We start from the raw sequence: 21,214 nt of genomic DNA on the forward strand, positions 1-21,214 counted from the left end.
TTTATGAAGCTTTTTAAAGCTGTGTGTTACACAGATAAACTAAAAACCCTCACCACCTTAAAATTCTTTATTCTGGAAGTTTTATTATAGATTACACACAGAAATTCATGAAAAGTTGAGGAAAGTTTACGGGGGTTGTAACGCCGGAAATGCATATACTCCTATTTCCATCTATTGTACTATTTTTTTTTCCTTGTTTTGTTACCTCAAGATATGACATTTCTGTCTCTTTATATATTGTAATTGTTTTACTGTTTGTATATATATATATTTATGCACTTATGTCGATGTATAATTGGTTTGTTTCGTAAATATTATTTGTATTTTTACGCTGGGTCTTGCCTAGGGAAAACTGCTATCGAACGATTACATCGATGGGTCGTGTGAAGAATCAAAGTGTGTAGGATCTTTGGGAGTGTTAACTCTGCCGCGTGGGGCGCGGGCAGTGAGAGGCTGGCTGGAGTAGCGAGTGGAGCAGGTGTGTTGTGTGACGCTCCCGCGAGTTGCCGCGCTTTCGGGGTTTGGCAGCATGTAATTGCGCTCGACTCGCGATGATAGTTTCTGACATGGTGTCGCGGACGGGAAGCATTAGCTGGCGCACATCAAGAGCCCGTTTCGCCTGGTGACCGTGTCGAGAAGAAGGCGCGCCAACATCCAGCTTCTGCAACAGCGACGGCCGACAATGAGTGACTGTCGCCACCTCCTCGATCGACGGCTTCAAACCTTCAATCAACCAACAAGGAAGACTAAAAGCACGTAAAGTTTCAGAACTGTATGGCAGACCTCAGCTTTTCAAATTGTTCCATTTGCCTCGCAAAATTACAGCAACTTAGCATGAACCTTTGTTGCTCATTGTCCCAATTGCATTGCCAAGCAGGGTCCCTTCCTTTTCCGAAATGAGCCCGAGGGTCGTTGAAATTCAAACGCCAGCATCATTCGATTTCACTGCTTTAATTTCAAAGTTCAGCTGGCTACAATATTTAGATTGCACAAGCACGAATTAAGAGTGCGAGTTTTGTTACCGTATTTTAGTTACCTGTGACTGCAGCTCAGCTTGGTACGTACTAAATTTTACTATTGTTAATTGTTCAGAATCATTTAATTCAAGTTCAAAGTTAATTCTCTTATTTCTAAATTGCGTAGATTCAAGTAGCTTTTGAAATGATTGTTGAGGTAGTCCAAGACTAACTGTCTTTCGATGTGCTTCAGAAAGAAAGCTCACTATTAACTTCAGTCACTAAATTAACTTTCGATTTTCCGGTTTCATTAATTCTTTTGCTAAATTAAGTGTAGCGAAATTTATTACTTCTGACAAACTTTCAGTTTTCACACTACACGTGTCAACCTTCAGTTGCCACGCTTCTAGTGCTAATTATATGTGTAATTACCTTGCTTTTTCAGTTACTATAGTAATTGTCCTCAGGACTGGCGACCGTGATTTCCCCCAAATCTCAAATATCTAATTACCGCTAGTTAATTGTTAACGTAACGGCCGCACATTTAATTTCTTTATTAACTTTATCCCTATTTCAAAATTAATTTCCACCAGTTTCACTTGCATTTTTCCTTTCATTTAGATGTAACCCTTTCCTCCCTCTTTACCGACAGGTTAACTTCGGTGACGATTGCTTTTCCCAAATTTCCATTAGGTACACGCGGTTTAATTTTTCACTGTCATTAAGGTCGGTAAGTGAGGGGGAGGTTACACGTGGCGACCTGGTGACAGGACAATCTTCAAATTTGAGGTTGTTCTGGACACGAATTTTGCATTGTGCAAATCTCGTAACAAAGTACTGGTTACGAAATGGTCGATACGTCAGCGAGAATATTCGTGTGAGGAATCCTAATTAGAGTTGAGATTTTGCATTTATATTGAAAATTATTAAAATGAGTGAAGGCAACAATTACCAAAATTTGGTAGACTTAGATACGGAACAATCGGTCGAACAGTGGGAAACGCGCACAGCGGTACCCATTGTTCCGGGGCAGGCGGCTAGCATGAAAGATGCGACCGCCGAAACGCAACAAAGAGCAGAAATGGAATTCCAGACTTTAGAAAATGTTTCGGAATCGGAAGTGAAAATCAAATCTGAATCCCTTGATGACGAATACGGGGGGACAGTGAAAGAGGAAGCCGCTACGGAAGTAAAACCGGTGGTTTCCGGGAATTTAACTGATTTATTGAATGTTTTGATTAACGAAATCAAGAGTCAATCGGCAGAAATTAAAGATCAGGCTGCCAAGCAAGAAGCTCAGGCTGCCGAGCAAGCAGCTCAGGCTGCCCAGCAAGTAGCTCAGTCTGAAAAAATTGAACGAATGCTAGACAATCAGAACAAAGCTATTAATGTTGTTAACTACAATGTTGAAGTTGTTAACACAAAAGTTGATAAAATCAAAGACGATATTGTCGTGATTAATACCGAAATCGGTAACCTTAAACAGGAAATGATAGGCGTTCAGGCGGAAATTGCGAGCATAAATACTCGATTTGATTCCGAAATTAGCAGAATCGAGAAAAGTGTAGGAGACGCAGTTGCTCCGATCATCGAGAATAAGGTGACGGAACAAATTCAATTAGTGAGAAAAGAGGATCAACAGAAGGTGGAAACTTTAAAGGTTTTAGTATCCGAAGTAGATACCAAAGTGACGAAGCAGGCTAACACCTGCGAAGAGAAAAAGAGGGAAGTGGAAACGCTTGCGACAACCACTTGCCAAGTGATTACGAGGGTGTCGGAATTAGAAAGGAAACTTGACGAAAAACAGAGCTATGTGCCAATCTGTGCACATAGTTCGGAGTTGTTGACGAAAGAGGAGCGGTTCGACCCCTTGAAAAAAGGCGGTATACACCCGACGGATTTCATTAAAAATTGTGAAAGAGTTTTACCCAGATCATGGACTAATGAGAGAAAAATTAATGCGGTTATTGATGTGTTGGCTGGTGATGCCAAGCGTTGGGGCCTAAATCTCAACATTACGAACCTGACTTTTGACGAGTTTAAAAATTTGTTTCTGGCTGAATACTGGTCAGAGCAAAAACAGCAAAGTGTCTGGCGCGAATTTGTCGTATCGAGGCCTTTCGATGCGAATTCGCGCGGCTCGATGAAGGAGTTTTGTGAGGGCTGGATCCGCAAGTTGGAATATTTGCGTGACCGCCGCTCGGAATCCGAAATAGTCTGGGAACTCTACAAGAAGCTTCCAGATGATACAAAACGATACGTAGGAAGCAATTACAGGACAATCAATGATTTCCTGGAAAGAGTGGAGGACGAGGACAATTGGCGCAATAATCGCGACAGTGGCAGAGGCCGTGGTAACAACAACGGGTACCACAGCAACCACAACAACGATAACCACGGGAATAATGCATACCGCAACCATGGCAGCAATAACAATAATGGTTCGGACCGTAATAACAATCGGTATAATGCAAATAATAGCAGGAATGACGGAAACCAGTATCATACTAACGTGATACGGGCTTCACAGAATAGTAATAACGCCAGAGGGTGTGATCAGCCGCCTCAGCAGCATCCGGGGAGCGTATCTGCTGGGACGAGACAGGGAAACCATTAGCCGCGCCGGTGAGGGGCCGACCGGGCGTGGAGAAATTTTGGCGGCCCAATAGCAGGAGAAAACCCAGGTGTCGTCGGTATGAAAATTCCGTATGGAATAATCAACGGCGGGAGAGTGTGCCAGTGTTAAGAGAAAAGAGTGCGCCCACAAGTAGTAGATCAGCTGTATACACGGCAGTAGAAAATACATTCGCTGTCAGTGAGGACAATTTAAGTAGTGTTCCGGAAATCGATTATAAAGTGGCAGCTGTAATACCCACAGCGGAACTGGAGATTGAGTTTAAGAATGATTCGCAATTGTTGAGAGAAGATCAGATGTCGGATAACACGTCCGTCATCGAGCGAGGGGATGCAGAGAGGGATGAGGTCTGGTTAAGGCAGTTCGGTCGCTTACACGACGAACTAAGAGATTATAGGGGTCTGTATGGGAGAAGCGTTTATGGGGAGCGCGTGAAGGATTTTCCGCGTCTCGTCCCGCAGGAAGATAGTGTTTGTGAAATGATAGAAAGTTCTGGCCCTAATCGGCAGACTTTACTAGAAATAGTTGATGTTAAAGGGGAGCACGAGCAAGATGCGTCGTGTTTCGTCCCGCAGGAATTGAATGTTGAAGTAGTAACGGAAAGTTCTGGCCCTAACCGGCAGACTTTACCGAAAGTTGTAGTGGTAGAAGTAGCCGACCCATCCGACGCAAACCTCCAGTTTAAACATTGCGAGAGTATTAAGGAGAAAGATTACGAAAATTTTAGTGATAGCCGGACACGATTGGTAGAAAAGCACATAGATTACAGCGTGTATGAGGTTAGAGTTGACATTATACGGTCAGAAGATAACAGTGTGGGTTGCGCAGATCTAGAGGAAGTAATTGCAGATACTACTGGGCACATGTCTCCAGGTAGATTGGCAGATGAGATCAATCTGACCAAAGAGGAATCAACGAAGGTGACAATTAGTGAATCGATAGCAAAGCAACACTCACTAGTTGACGAGTTACAGGAAAAGGTTTCGGTATTGGAGGCGAAGCTACAGACTAAGCCTCAGGACAGACGTGTTGAAATTAAAACTGTATGTGAAAAGAGGCTGAAAAAGCCGCCAGATAAGCCGGATTTAGGATCAAAGCCGGATGGTTTTTTCTGGAATGACCTGGATATAGACGAGGATTTACTGTGGGAAAATAAAGAAACAGTCGAGGACAAGTGTAGACAGATAGTAGTGTCTGTTAATATGCACGACCTACAACTAAACGTGTTGATTGACACCGGTGCAGAATTGAGTGCTGTATCTGGGAAAATATTTGAGTTACTGAAAGACAGACCTGGCATCGTAGTTATGCCAGTAACAGGAGTGAAAATTATCGGTGCTACTGGGAAGGCCAGTAAACCGGTCACAAAACAGATTTTTGTCAACTTCGAGATATGTGGGGCACGATTTGAACAAGAGTTTGTCGTCGTGCCAGACTTAACTGCGGAAGTAATTATCGGGTTAGATTGGCTATTAAAGTACCGTGCAGTGATTAACTGCGAAAGCAAAACTTTGACATGTATGTCACTAGATAAAACAATGGTAGTTGGTTTTGACGAGGCAGGAGACGGTGTGCATAGGCAATACCAGCCTATACACATTGTTAACTGGCCGGATGACATTGACGTAGGAATGAGTTTGAACTGCCATAACATGAGGAATTTCGGCATTGACAAAAGTGTAGAAAGTGAATTGGAAGAGATAATCAAATTCCCTCCACGGATTAACATTAGTATTGGTGTGAAAAAAGATCGTTTGCGAGAAGTAATGAAGCTAAAAGCCGATGCTCGCATACGTCGTCATGACGCTAAAGCGCGTTTTGCTAAGTTTGCAATCGGAGACTTAGTACTTGTAAAAGCTCATGAGAAATCGAGCGAGATAGACAATGAAATCTCTAAATTTAAGTTTGTTTATAATGGACCATATAAAGTCATTGGTATACCTCACACAAATGCTTATTGCTTAGAGTATCCAAGCTCTGGAAAGCTATTAGGTATACGAAATATAATAGATTTGAAATTGTACCAACCTAGGATCGATTAATACCACACAATGGGTAATTTGTACAATATGTAAATATAGAGTGTAAGATTTAAGGTTTGCTAGATTGCCATGCTTTTGACTGACCAAGAGGACATTAAAGAAGTTGTAATTAATAAGTAATTAATTTTGACTAAATGATTTAAGAGAGAGTGATTATTTATCAATTGAAAAATCCAAGCTGCTAATTTAACCCTGCTGTTCTGTTCGGGTCTATATGACCCGAAACGAATATGAACGTTATTTTACATTATGTAAATACCAATATATATTTATGAAACTTTGTGACTTTGTCTGAAAATGGATGAGCAGCATGTGTTTTAAAAGGTTTTAAAAAAGTTTAAGAAGTTTGGGCTTCAACTGTAATAGTTGCATATGTAATGTTCGGGTCATAATGACCCGACACAAATATGTTTAGTGTAACTCGTATTTATTTCTAAAATCTGGAAATGGCGAAAATTATTTTTGTTGTGTTGTGTGGGAATAGTGACTGCATCATTCCAACTTACTCTCAACAATCACCTAAAGCTCCATGCGTTCACAACAATGGGCTTGTTTGTTGCTTTCCCCAGGAAATAATAATTGGCAGTTCTCAATAATTGGAATGCTTTGTTTCTGCCCAGTTTGACTTGTGACACCATGGCGATGAGACCATTGAATGATCGTGAGTTGGAAGAAATAGTAAATGCCTCACCAGATGAAGGATCACTTTCTGAGTTTGAAGATCACATCAGCAATGCATCTGAAAGCGAGTGTTCCGATGACAGTTACGACAGTCCACAGCCCATACAAAATAGTGTAGAGACTTTTCTTTCTAAAAATGGGAATATAGAATGGCAGTTGCATCCACCAGCACAACATGGTCGCCTACCAGCTTCGAACATCATCAAGAGTACCCCAGGAGTTACCAGGTATGCAGTCAGCAGAATATCTGATGTAAAATGTTCATTTGAAGCAGTATTTCACACAGCGCTTCAAAATGAAATAATAGAGATGACAAATATTGAAGGGCAGCGAGTTTATGGTGAACAGTGGACAGATATTGATGGTTCTGTTTTCCATGCATACTTAGGACTCTTACTCCTAGCGGGTGTATATCGATCTCATGGGGAGTCTACAAAAAGTTTGTGGGATAAAGATACTGGGCGAAACATATTTCGAGCAACCATGTCTCATGAAACATTCTGTAAGATATCACGTGTCCTGCGATTTGACAAGAAATCTACTAGAGAGGAAAGACGACGTACTGACAAACTTGCCGCAATTCGTAGTATTTGGGAGAAGTGGGTAGAGGTCCTTCCTAAACTGTATAATCCAGGAGAAAATGTTACTGTTGACGAGCAGTTAGTAGCATTTAGAGGTCGCTGTCCATTCAAGCAGTATATCCCAAGTAAACCGGCAAAATATGGGATCAAAATATGGACCATGTGTGACAGCAAAACTTCATACGTACTGAAAGCCCAAATTTATACAGGAAAGGTGAGTGGAGCGGCACCAGAAAGAAATCAGGGAATGAGGGTGGTATCTGATCTCACTTCTGAGTTACGTGGTCAGAATATCACGTGTGACAACTTTTTTACGTCGTACAATTTGGGGCAGCTGCTTCTGAAAAGGAAATTGACTATGTTGGGAACTATACGGAAAAATAAGCCGGAGCTTCCACACAAAATGACCAACAAGGAGGTACACAGCTCTTCATTTTACTTCACAAATGACACTACTGTGGTTAATTATATTCCTAAGAGACACAAGAATGTTGTACTTATGAGCACTCTCCACCATGATGCGGAAATCAGTGACAGGGCTGATAAGAAGCCAAAAATGATTTTGGACTATAATTCAACCAAAGGTGCTGTAGACACGCTTGATCAGTTATTAGGTACATATACATGCAAACGAAAAAGTAATAGGTGGCCAATGATAGTTTTCTACAATATTCTTGATGTTTCTGCTTATAATGCATACGTTTTGTGGATTTCGGTTGACCCTAATTGGAATGCAAGCAAATTGACTAGAAGGAGAATATTCTTGGAGGAACTTGGAAAGTCACTGATAAAAGAACATATTGCATCAAGAACGCATTTCCCAAGAACAGAAGATTCTTTGAGAATGGTCACAAGCATCCAAAACCCGAATGATGTGGGTGGTGTGTCAGAATCGGTAACAACAAGAAAATCTACAAAACGTGCACGCTGTAAGTTCTGTCCATCAAGTAATGACAATAAAACAAACATGGTGTGTGGAAAATGTAGTAAACATATTTGCAAGAAACATGTAACCTACTTGTGTCCACAGTGCAAGCAGTAAGAAAAGAACTGTAGTATTTTATAAGATGATTGTATTGAAAATTCTGTTGTTTCAAATTTATGTGAATACTTGTGCCTAAACTACAATCAGTAAGAAGAGAGGATTCTAAAGTTGTAGTGCTTTCTATGTTGGAATGTAATAAAAAAACTGTAGTGTGTTCTGTACTGTAGTGTGCTCTAAGATGAATATCTGTAATGACAACTGTCTGTTGTTAGAAAATGTCAATACTTACGTCTAAACTGTCAACAATAAGAATAGAAGTATGGAAAAACTGTAGTGCTTTCTAAGTTGAATGCCTGTAATGGAAACTGTCTGTTGTTTCAAATTTATGTGCATATTTAAATGAAAAATATCCCTCAATAAAGTTGTATGCATTGTTATTATTATTATTATTACCATTATTATTATTATTATTATTATTATTATTATTACTAACAAGGTACTGGAATAGAACAACAATGTCGATAGCTAAAACTGTACCAAAATTTATGTTTCTAAAGCATTTTGATATGTCGGGTCATATTGACCCGAACAGTATATATGTCAAGTAAAAGTGAACAGAACAGCAGGGTTAAGCAACGTAAATATGATTTTGTAACTAGCTGTAAGATTTCATGAATATGTGTTTTACTAGTCATTGCCGATGTACTTAGACGCTGTTTTAAGTTTCAGGCTAGTACATGCGTGTGATGATGGACAGTGTTGAGTTATCCACTGTGATAGTATTAAGGGACTCCTTGAGATTACTCGGGAGTGAGTTTTTCCTAAAGAATTCAGTGAAACGGACGTTCTGGAAACGCCGTCACAAGGGCGAGTGAGATCAAGCGTGCCGCACACGCGGGCGCAACAATACTGGCGAGGCGAGCCGCTGTCGGCTCTTGTGCCGCTGTCGGCTCTTGTGCCGCTGTTGGCTCTTGTGCCGCTGTCGGCATTCTTTGTACTTGCGAGTACGAAAGGCGGAATAGTTTTTCTTCCCGGACAGCTGATGTGAAAGAATTCTGCTGTCAATATTTATGTTTTTTTCGATCTACTGAATATTATTTTCTTGTTTAGCGTTAAGTGGAATCTCATGACGAGATATTAATTATGAAAAGGTTATGTAAAAATGTGTATTCTATGTAATTAATTATTAATTTGCGTATTTTGATCTACCTGTTTTTATGACCATGTACTCTGATTAATTTTGCAAATAGTATTCCATTTCTCATAGTGTTAGGAATTTTGACAATTTTAGAATAGCTAAACCATTTTCTATGTTTTCTATGAATTTTAATATGTTGTCAACCTGTTTTATTTTGTGCAAGATGACAGAGTGGAATAAGATTAGGAGTGTCTCCACTCAATTATTATGGTCTAAAAATTGATTTATGCTTAATTAGACGAATACTAAATTTTGTTGATGTTTTGAGCATATGCATTTCCGCTGTTTCTTTTTTTTTGGACATTTTCTGAGTCTGTTTACGTTACACGAACATCCTCAGACAATGTGGGGCACGTGTAACGCCGGAAATGCATATACTCCTATTTCCATCTATTGTACTATTTTTTTTTCCTTGTTTTGTTACCTCAAGATATGACATTTCTGTCTCTTTATATATTGTAATTGTTTTACTGTTTGTATATATATATATTTATGCACTTATGTCGATGTATAATTGGTTTGTTTCGTAAATATTATTTGTATTTTTACGCTGGGTCTTGCCTAGGGAAAACTGCTATCGAACGATTACATCGATGGGTCGTGTGAAGAATCAAAGTGTGTAGGATCTTTGGGAGTGTTAACTCTGCCGCGTGGGGCGCGGGCAGTGAGAGGCTGGCTGGAGTAGCGAGTGGAGCAGGTGTGTTGTGTGACGCTCCCGCGAGTTGCCGCGCTTTCGGGGTTTGGCAGCATGTAATTGCGCTCGACTCGCGATGATAGTTTCTGACATGGTGTCGCGGACGGGAAGCATTAGCTGGCGCACATCAAGAGCCCGTTTCGCCTGGTGACCGTGTCGAGAAGAAGGCGCGCCAACATCCAGCTTCTGCAACAGCGACGGCCGACAATGAGTGACTGTCGCCACCTCCTCGATCGACGGCTTCAAACCTTCAATCAACCAACAAGGAAGACTAAAAGCACGTAAAGTTTCAGAACTGTATGGCAGACCTCAGCTTTTCAAATTGTTCCATTTGCCTCGCAAAATTACAGCAACTTAGCATGAACCTTTGTTGCTCATTGTCCCAATTGCATTGCCAAGCAGGGTCCCTTCCTTTTCCGAAATGAGCCCGAGGGTCGTTGAAATTCAAACGCCAGCATCATTCGATTTCACTGCTTTAATTTCAAAGTTCAGCTGGCTACAATATTTAGATTGCACAAGCACGAATTAAGAGTGCGAGTTTTGTTACCGTATTTTAGTTACCTGTGACTGCAGCTCAGCTTGGTACGTACTAAATTTTACTATTGTTAATTGTTCAGAATCATTTAATTCAAGTTCAAAGTTAATTCTCTTATTTCTAAATTGCGTAGATTCAAGTAGCATTTGAAATGATTGTTGAGGTAGTCCAAGACTAACTGTCTTTCGATGTGCTTCAGAAAGAAAGCTCACTATTAACTTCAGTCACTAAATTAACTTTCGATTTTCCGGTTTCATTAATTCTTTTGCTAAATTAAGTGTAGCGAAATTTATTACTTCTGACAAACTTTCAGTTTTCACACTACACGTGTCAACCTTCAGTTGCCACGCTTCTAGTGCTAATTATATGTGTAATTACCTTGCTTTTTCAGTTACTATAGTAATTGTCCTCAGGACTGGCGACCGTGATTTCCCCCAAATCTCAAATATCTAATTACCGCTAGTTAATTGTTAACGTAACGGCCGCACATTTAATTTCTTTATTAACTTTATCCCTATTTCAAAATTAATTTCCACCAGTTTCACTTGCATTTTTCCTTTCATTTAGATGTAACCCTTTCCTCCCTCTTTACCGACAGGTTAACTTCGGTGACGATTGCTTTTCCCAAATTTCCATTAGGTACACGCGGTTTAATTTTTCACTGTCATTAAGGTCGATAAGTGAGGGGGAGGTTACAGGGTCTACTTCCCCATTTTCTGCAGTTCAGAATAGGCAATTAATTTCAAATATGGACAATACCAAGTGCTCGCATGAACCACACACCAAAACTACAAACAACTGACTGAAATGCTGATAAAATGCACAATATGTGTACTGAATAAGCACTTAATAACTTCCAATGAAACATGCGAAATATCTGTCACTACAAAAGACAACGAAGACTAGTCCAAAAATAACTGTGGAAACAAATTTCCCCAGAAATGTTTAGACCAAAAACAATCCAGCTAATTTTATTACATAGATTTTTTACTGTGGATGTCACATGGGACCATCACATCAAACAAGATATGTAACAGTGAGGGAGGGAGGGGGAAGGGGAGGGGGAGGGAGGGGGGAGGGAGGGGGAGGGAGGGGGAGGGGGGAGGGAGAGAGAGAGAGGGAGAGAGAGAGAGAGAGCTCTGGCATTTTTGATTTTTGACTGTTGTAGTTTCAGAGGACCTGTTAACACTGGAAAATGGTATCACAAGTCATTCTGAGTATTTGACAGTTTTATTGAGAATGAAACCTTTGACTGAACCCTGAAGATTTGCAATTAAGGTAAAGATCAAATGTAAAAAAAGACTGATAAATGAATGCGTCTTCAATGCAGTAGATGGTAAACGAGGTCATACTAGGATGTGACAAATATCTATTAATGAAGAAGATAAACCAAGATGGATTAGAGAATATTTTTTCTGAAGCAATCCTCCTCCAAAGCAATTCACTGCTCTGTTCAACAATGCTCTATGTCCTTCAGCCAATAGAAATTGTGAAAGAGTAGACTGAGGGAAGGCAATTTTAGATGTTAAGACTCTACAAAGTATTACATCTCCCTCATACTGCACTTATGTGAAACCCGACATCCCAGTACTTCCTTTTGAAACCAAACTGGTAGACCTGGGAGAAGAAAACAGTCTGTGAGATGTTTGTGTCTATAATGTGAGAAAAATATTGTCATTTCATGAATGTGAAACATGTTCTGTCTTTTTAACCAATGATAGCACAGTGTCAGATAACCATAATAAACTGTGGAACCATTTCAGAAATTTCAAGATGATACTACTTTTCGTAGTTTTATCATGATCAGTGAAGAGCGGTTCAAGTTTTTGGTAAAATGTAAAATTACATTAGCTAGTAACTCTGAGAGGTACACTCAAGAGCATCAGCGTGGCATTACGACTGTATAGAAGTTAATGGATGTTGCAGGGTCTGCTGTGAGGAAACAAAGTTACTGACTTAAGTACTTTGTAAGATTAAGGCTGTATTTCATTCTCAAGTATGGTAATCATGAACTATTACAAAACAAGAGAAAGACCATAAAATACTTCAGTTGTTATTAGAAAGAGAAATTAACTTTGTTTGCTCTGTCAGTTACTGTAGTTGTTTATTTCCACCCAATATCCTTTCTCTGTCCATTTCATACTGTGGATTACAAGGTTTTCTTCTTTTTTTTATATAATTGCACTGAGGTAAGTTAATTTTGTAAAAAGGAATGTCGATAGATGGTCAAGTTTCTTTTGAGTACTACAGAATAACATCTCTTGGGATTAAGTGAAGGATACATTTACAATGAAATTAACACCCTTAGCTGCTTACAGGCGTTGACATACGTCAACGGGGACACATGAAAATGTGTGCCCCGACCGGGACTCGAACCCGGGATCTCCTGCTTACATGGCAGACGCTCTATCCATCTGAGCCACCGAGGACACAGAGCAACTGCAGGGATTTATCTCTGGCACGTCTCCCGCGAAACCCACATTCTCAATGTATTGTCCCGCACTACATTCGTAATGCCCTCACTCATTACTCGCGGCACGTTGCTGATTCGAGCACTGTTTTTGCATTCGCACAGAAGATGTGACTTACCAAACTAAAGCGCTGGCAGGTCGATACACACACATACATACACACAAAATTCAAGCTTTCGCAACCAGCGGTTGCTTCATCAGGAAAGAGGGAAGGAGAGGGAAAGACGAAAGGATGTGTGTTTTAAGGGAGAGGGTAAGAAGTCATTCCAATCCCGGGAGCGGAAATACTTACCTTAGGGGGAAAAAAGGACAGGTATACACTCGCGCACACACACCCATATCCAACCGCACATACACAGACACAAGCAGACATTTGTAAAGGCAAAGAGTATCCATATATATATATATATATATATATATATATATATATATATATATATATATATAGACACAGCACAGTGGTTGAAAAAAGTCAGTTTATGGTTGCAGTGCTACTTAAATTTGTAACCCTCATAGGGTGTCACTTTAACACTTACTGTAATTTGCATTTGAGGCATATATTTTTTCACAACATTTATGTATCTGTTGTGTCTGGTCTCCCTCAAGTTGATGGACAGGTTTTATTTGAGGTTACAAAATGGAACACCATGGCAATTTCTGCAAAAGCATCACATCTAGCAATGGGAGCTCTTAATGGATCTCAGTTAGGAGTGTGACAGTAACACTGTAGAATGAGTAACAAATTTCAGTCACAACAGAGACATGAGGGAGGGCACTCCAGAAAGTGTTTCACCATAGTGTTAAATTATACAGGAAAACTAAGGAAATGTATATTATTTTTTGCAAATACCAAAAAGTGTTTTACAATGTAGGATGAAATAAAATGTTTTCCCTTATTAGGCAGTAAAGGTTTGATAACAGAGAGAGATGGATAACTAACTCATTCTCTTTCTTCAAAGCAATTTTTAATAGTATGCACTCACAGATTTTTATAAGAATTCAAAACCAATCCATGAAAGACACACTAATGTTCATTGTAAACAATAGTGTCTGTTTCGTACTTTGAATAGGGAATGAGGGAAGTAAAAGACTGTTATTGTTTGGCAAGACCAGAAAGTTAGCACAATACTGTTAATTGATGATGAAGCAGTGGTGCCTGAAAGTGAACAGGAATTGGGTTTTGTGTAAATGTAATGGAACGTGTGATAAGCTGTAGTTGTCGCTGTATATAAAGCACATAAATAATAAGAAAGCTTCATAGGTGTACATGCTGGAGACTAAGTGTTACATTCTTGAAGAGAGATATACATTTGAGAAGCAGGAAAGATAAGCACATTAGGTGCACACAAGACAGAAGCAAGGACACGGCAAAAAAAGCGTATATAAGAAATAGCACCTAATGTCCAAATGTAGAAATCTTGTCTAATTGTAAACTATTAACATGAGTCACAAAGCTGCTAAAAAAAACTCTTGAAGTGAACTATAATCGGTGCAAAGAATCAGAAAGTATGCACTATGCACTAAGCATGTGCATATAATCATAATCATTTCTTCTTCTGGTTACGATTCATTTCATGTCTTAAACAATTTTCAACAATATGATTGCAACTGTCACTGTGAACCATATGGATTACAATGCGCTAACACTTTATTATTATAGACTGACATTAACAGGAGTTGGGTTATTTGGTTTAATCACATTTTCCTATTCGTACTGGAAAATTCACAACAACTTTTAGTGACTACTAAATATGGAAGTTACTGCATTAAAAATAACAAGTTCTCCATTTGTATCATGCCATTCTTCTGTTACTACAGGCTAGCCACTTTGAGCAGTAGCACCACTTCAGCTGCCAAAAGGTTGCACTTTTTGTCCTACAGAATTTGCAAATGTGTGAAGATTGTGATATATGTCAAAACAAAAAGCAACTGGATACTTCTGCCTTCACTATTTCTTTCAGGCTTTGTTTAAGTGGTTCAATGTTTACAACTGATAAGAACATGCTTATCTTGTCTTAGGTGCAGTGTTTATGACCCTTCCATTCTCTTCTGCTTACTTTTTCCATTATATTTCCCGTCTTCTCTGCATAAAGACAATATGAAGCACCTTTGCTTCTCTTTCTAGTCTTCTAATAAATGTCTATCACATTATCACAACTCTCCCTAGTTTACATGTATCTCATTATTAACAACTGCTTTCTTTTTCTGGTTTACTACATAAACTCCCCACCAACCTAAAATTTAATTTCTTCTGATGAGAGCTATTATGGTGCCCAACAATTCTGTAATCAAGTTCTTGATATAAATGAAATGATGTGTTCCCATATCCCAGCAACTGTAAAATTCTTGAGCATGTAGTCCTGTTTGGGTCTAAACAACCCAATACCAATACGTCTTGGTTATTATCCATTTTATACTTGTACACAAAACATTGAGTTTGTTTACAATTCAAACTCAAAAACACATTTTTTGTTTTGTTCCAAATGGTAATACACAACAAGACGATTTCCTTTTACTATTTGAGTGTGTTTGTTGATTAGAGCCATGTAACACTTTTATTTTGTCAAAAGTTGCTTTTCATATAACAATGAAAGCAGCACCAATGACTGAATTATTCTGCGATGTTGCCCACTTGAAATTTCACTAGCAGCAATGTCCTTAAACTGCTCAAGTGTTATTACTTAGTTTGTGATGTCTCACAGTAAGGCACAGACCAGCAAGTATCGCTGATGAGGAAGCAACAGTAAATGCTTCTGTACTGAAGACCCCTTTCTCAATACAGAAGTATGTGAGTATATACTTCTCAGACCCCAGATATTTTTTGCAACCCCGGTAAGGACTTTTTAAAAAAAAAAAACGGACCATCAGGGCTAGCCCTCGAACTTTCATAAGCCAATACATTGGGGCCCTGTTACTTCCCATGGGAAAAATAATATGCTAGGACAACTACTCTTATCACTTGCAGACACAGTAACTGTTGTCTCCACTCTGCACTATTCACAATAAACACTACAATGGTTAAAAACATTCACCACACCTAAATTAATGGGACAATAAATGCTACATGTGAACTGCACTTCCTGTAGTGTACATTACAAACAGATGCAGCAGATAACATGGTATACTGACCAGTTGCTATCACATATCACTCCACCACCTGCCCTGCCTATTCGCCTACAAATAACTGTATGAACTATTCCTTTGAGAAATCAAGCTGTAGGGTGGTAGTTATATTTACTTCTGGAATACACCAATCTTTCTGTAGAAAATATCATCAAGGCCACATCTGGAATCACAAGCCTCAATAGTAACTGATAAATATTTTAGAAATCAACTGAAAACTAAATTACTGAGTTGACAAACATTTAAGATAAGTGGATTTGTAGCTGACACTGGATAAACATGATCCAGTCAAATTACTATAATCATTGCCTGCGTTTTTGACGTCAACATGCAATCACCATCCAAAGACGGCAGGAGGCAGCACTAGCAGTGGAGGGTATATAAAGTGGGCCACAGGGACGAGAAAACATCGCAGTCATTGTCGTAATGCGGAAATAGAGTGATTTATCTGATGTCTAAAAGGGCATGATCATTGGGTTTCAGACCAAAGGTGGAAGCATTTCCAAAATGGCTAACTTTGAAAACTGTTAGTATGCCACCATGGTTAAAGTATACTGTGCATGGCAAAATGGCACAGACCAAAACTGGCACTGAGGCAAATGTGATGCACCACGGACCATACACGACTGAGGTGAACAACGGCTCTGGAGATGCATACAGGCGAATGGACGTGCAACTGTTGAGCAACTGACTGCTCAGACGAACCAAGGGGCTATCAACAGTGTCTCCTCAATGACCATTCAGCGCACGCTGGTATGCACGGGTCTACACAGCAGGCACCTGGTTCGTGCACCCATGCTGACTGCTGTTCACCCATGGTAAATGCTGGAATTTGCAAACCAATACCGTAACTGTGTCTACTGAGTGATGACAGGTGGTCTTTTCAGAGGAATCACATTTTATGAGTGTATGGCATAAAACATGTGAAAGCAAATAGCCTGCAACAATTGTTGAAACCGTCCAGGTCAGAGGAGGGAATGTTATGGTCCAGAGAACGTTCTTGAAATATTCCCTGGGTGATCTTATCATTCTGGAAGGCACAATGGATCAACACAAATATACATCTATCCTTGGAAACCATGTCAGCCACTATATGCAATTTCTTTTTCTTCGGCACGGTGGCATCCACCAGCAAGACAGTGCAACCTGTCACACAGTTCGCAATGTATTTGAATGGTTCGAAGAGCACCAGGATGAGTTTACTCCACTCTCCTGGCCATCAAACTGCTTGGATTTAAACCCAATCATGAATCTGTGGGATCACCTCAATCGAGCTGTTCGAATCGTGGATCCTCAACTGAGAAATCTATCACAGCTGGCCACAGTACTAGATTCGGCATGGTTCCACATCCATGTCGGTATCTTCTTTAACCTACACTGGTATCTTCCTTAACCTCACCGACACACTCCCTGCATTTCTCACGGCTGTCCGCAGTGTGAAAGGTGATTATTCAGGCTTTAGGCATGTGGTCACATTAATGCGATTCAACAGTGTACATTGATAATGTTATTTTTCAAGCATATCTACATCTGCTGTTTCTGGTACATGTTCACCAATCCTGCAGAGAGTCAACAACACCTGTGTGATATGGAAATTGACTTAATAATACACTGGCTACATGTACAATGAGAAATCTATTAGAGAAGAGGTGCAACATCTTGACCAACTTGCTGCAGTCACACTATTTAGGAAACATTTGTAGAAATACTTCCCAAAGTGATTGTTTATGAACAACTGAGGTGTATGTCCCTTAACACAGTATATTCCAAGTAAATCACCAAACGTATTTCATTTGCATTAAATTGCGAATTTATATATTTGAAACAGCGCAAGGAAAAAAAATCAAGGTATGAGAATGGAGTTAAGCTGTCAAAACATATCGAGCAACCCTTTTTTTTAATACTGATTATGAACCGGAATAAATGATTTTTAAAATGGAACTGACACTGCTGGGAATGATATAGTAATAATAGCTAGAACATAGAAAGAGAACATGCAGCAGAGAATTTCAGTCAGTCGTTTTACCTCACTAATGACTTACTATGTTCAAGCCCGCTCATATAGTGTAACAAGTAGTGCGCTTGTCTACAAGACAGAAAGGTGAACCAGACCCTGATCAAACCTGTGCAGCGGATTAACAGCTGTCGGCTGGTACACCAGCCAGTCTGAGTGAGGTTTTAAGGTAATTTTCCAAGTTTGTTTAGTAAAATGCTGGGTTGGTACCAACATTCCACCTCAGAGGATGTAGCTCACAAACTGTTAAAACACGATAACAAACAATTCCCAGAAAGATGGCACATACAGATTCCGTCCCGTAGGCAGAACCTTTTGACAAGTGAAGTGACAGGTGGAATAGTAGGTACATGGTAGTGGCATGGCGTGCTCAAATTCTACACCAATGAAAGTAATGTGCACCATGCCTTCTGCCCCTGGTAGCCGAGTGGTCAGCGCAACGGACTGTCAAACCTAACAGCCCGGGTTCGATTCCCAGCTGGGTCGAAGATTTACTCCGTTCAGGGACAGGGTGTTTTGTTGTCCTTATCATCATCATCATCATCATCATCATCATCATCATCATCATCATTTCATCCCCATAGACATGAAGTCGCCAAAGTGGCGTCAACTCAAAAGACTTGCACCAGGCGAATGGTCTACCCGACGGGAGGCCCTAGCCACACGGCGTCTGTTCTAGCTTTAGTTAATCTATGTTTTATGTAAAGAAAGCAAACTATTCACATAAAAATTTAAGAACCACTGGTTTGGGATTTATGAACGTTCTCCACTGTGCAATCTTTCTCATCCAGTTTCTGAGGAAACTACTCAATAAAAAATTTTTGTTTCTTTCACACCTTATAGTTCGATATTGCAGACTTATGATGAATTGGCTCTCTTTAAAATATTGTTTATAGTTATTTTGATATTTTGAAATTAAGTACTGTGCATATACTGAAAAGTTTACAGTGCAAACTGTAGTCATTGGCCAATTTATATTTGGTACATTTTACTTTCTTTTTTGCTGCATGTGAAATGGAGTTAAAATATTGAAACTGTTTTTAGCACTGGAAGCAGAGCCATCTCTCTTTTCACTGCCAAGCAACTATGTGACATGTTTTGATGTGTAGCCGCAACAAGCTACATAGTGACACTCAACATTACGACCACATGCTATGCGGAGTTGTAACCTGTGTTTCTCTTTTGTATGTGGTTTATGTAGTCAGTTACAATCAAATTAAGAGTCTTTTTTTATTTTAAAACTAAAGTTAGACAATCGTAGATCCAGAACAGAGTTAGCTATACTAAGTGTAACTAAATTCCCTTTACAAACCTTGAGTACTCGTAGCGGGGACTAAGACACTTACGTTCAGCACAAGAACTCATGTCCAGAAATCTATTATTTTCCTGCTACATGCAAAAATGTCATTTGCCAGTTCCCTGATATTTCACTACAGATTTGTTAACAGGCCATTCAGTTGAGTTTGTGAACTGCCCAGAAATGTTTGTAATTGTTGTCATCCTAGAGGTATTTATTCACCACAGTGCAGAATACAAGTTGTATGTACATTCTATTTTCAGTATGTCACACTGATACGAGGAAGAAACAGCCGAATATATGACCACTAAAGTAACACCGTTTTCTGGTTACAATGGCAAAGGAATAAATAATATGGGAATAAACAAATGGTGAGTGTGAAAAGAACTTTAAATTAAAGACATACAATCAGATGATTATTTTTTTTTTATTTGTATTATAGGATTAACAATGTCTCAAAGTAAAGAGTGGTTAGAAGAAGGAGACACTAACAATGTGTACCCAGTCTGGTTGGAGTCCAGACAGTAAGTACACTTAATGACAAAATTCACAGCATCTGAAGAAGACGGATGGGTCGGTTGTCGAAATATTGTGCATAAAATGAAAACAACTCTGAAGAACAGCTGGAAGCTCATCATTAATAAATGGCACCGAGAAAACCTGAGAGAAGGGCATATTATCTATGTAAAGAATGTAGTATCCAACTATATGTAGCATGACTAGCTTAGCGCCCACTGTTCGCTTGCATAGACTGTATGGGCTGCAGAGATTTAGTTTTTTTTTATTTCATCGAATTTTCATGTTGTTCAACAACTGCAACACCTTTTAAGCTTTTCACTGTAATCATGGTCATATATGCACAGTCTTTTCCGAACGTACTTCTGGCCAAAAAGATTCTGGTAACTGGAGTCTAAAGTTTTTGCTTATCATACCTTTTACGTTTTTGTGGAGATATTTCCATGGCAACTTTCATCCCCTAACAAATATTTCTATATATCAACTGAAATACCAATTGTCACGGATGAAGACTTTCAAAATCACTTAATCTTTCACCCACTATTTTAACCCCTTAGTGGTTGAACCTCCAAAAATGCTGACATGTATTTTCTACTTCCTGACTAGGAAACCAAATACCAGTTTTCACAGTTCTAGCTTCAAAATTCCCTTAATAGCGACATGGTTTCAAAAAGCCTTTCATCCCTTATTTCAACCCCTTAGGAATGGAATTTCGGACAATCCCTTCTTAAACGATGCCTACAGTGTAAGATCCACACCCTCTCAAAACTTCATGTTTCCATCCTTAGCAGTTTAGGCTGAGTGACAATGTATTAGTCTCACACTACTTCATTCCCATAGAGATTGAATTTCCAAAAACAGTAAAAGATATTTTTTCATCTCTAGCCAAGAAGCCAAACACCAATTTTCAAAGATTCAGGTTTAAAAATGCTTTTGCAATGAAATATTTTCATTAAAGATTTCAAATCCTGTTTCACCCCCTTAGAGATTGAATTTCCAAAAACAATGACATGCATACGTTTTATTTCTAACACTGAAGTCAAATACAAATTTTCATAGATTTAGCTTCAAAAATGCTTGCACAATGAAATATTTCCATAAAAACTTTCATCCCTATTTCACCCCTTTAGGGGTTCAATTTCCAAAAACAGTGAAACATGTATTTTTCTTATTGTAACTGAGAAATCAAATATCAACCTTCTTAGATGTACCTTTAAAAACACTTTAGTAGTTCTTTAATAATGGTACGCTTACAAAAAAAAAAGCTTTCACCCACTATGGTGTATATCCTAAGTCATCTGTACAGCACAATTTAGATGACCCTACTTATAACTCTCATCAAAAACCAGAAAACCAACATCATCTTTCTCAGTCCAAGAGGAGCACTGTCTCTTCAGAATAAAGTATGCATGTAGCTACATACCAAAGGGATCTGATGTTACATTAGATCTAGAAATCAGTGAAGAGGTTTGCAAATACTTTTTAT

The 21,214-nt window shown here is 39.2% G+C and overlaps 1 protein-coding gene and 1 non-coding gene across 6 annotated transcripts in view; both read right to left on the minus strand.

The window, feature by feature from the left end:
- LOC124788047 overlaps positions 1–21,214 on the minus strand; it is a 108,472-nt gene that overhangs the window by 5,759 nt on the left and 81,499 nt on the right. The window lies entirely within an intron of this gene.
- Trnat-ugu lies at positions 12,663–12,736 on the minus strand. Its single transcript has one exon. It is a non-coding gene; the product is annotated as a tRNA-Thr (tRNA).

The sequence above is a fragment of the Schistocerca piceifrons genome, chromosome 3 (assembly GCF_021461385.2).
Source record: "Schistocerca piceifrons isolate TAMUIC-IGC-003096 chromosome 3, iqSchPice1.1, whole genome shotgun sequence".
Lineage (NCBI taxonomy): Eukaryota > Metazoa > Arthropoda > Insecta > Orthoptera > Acrididae > Schistocerca > Schistocerca piceifrons.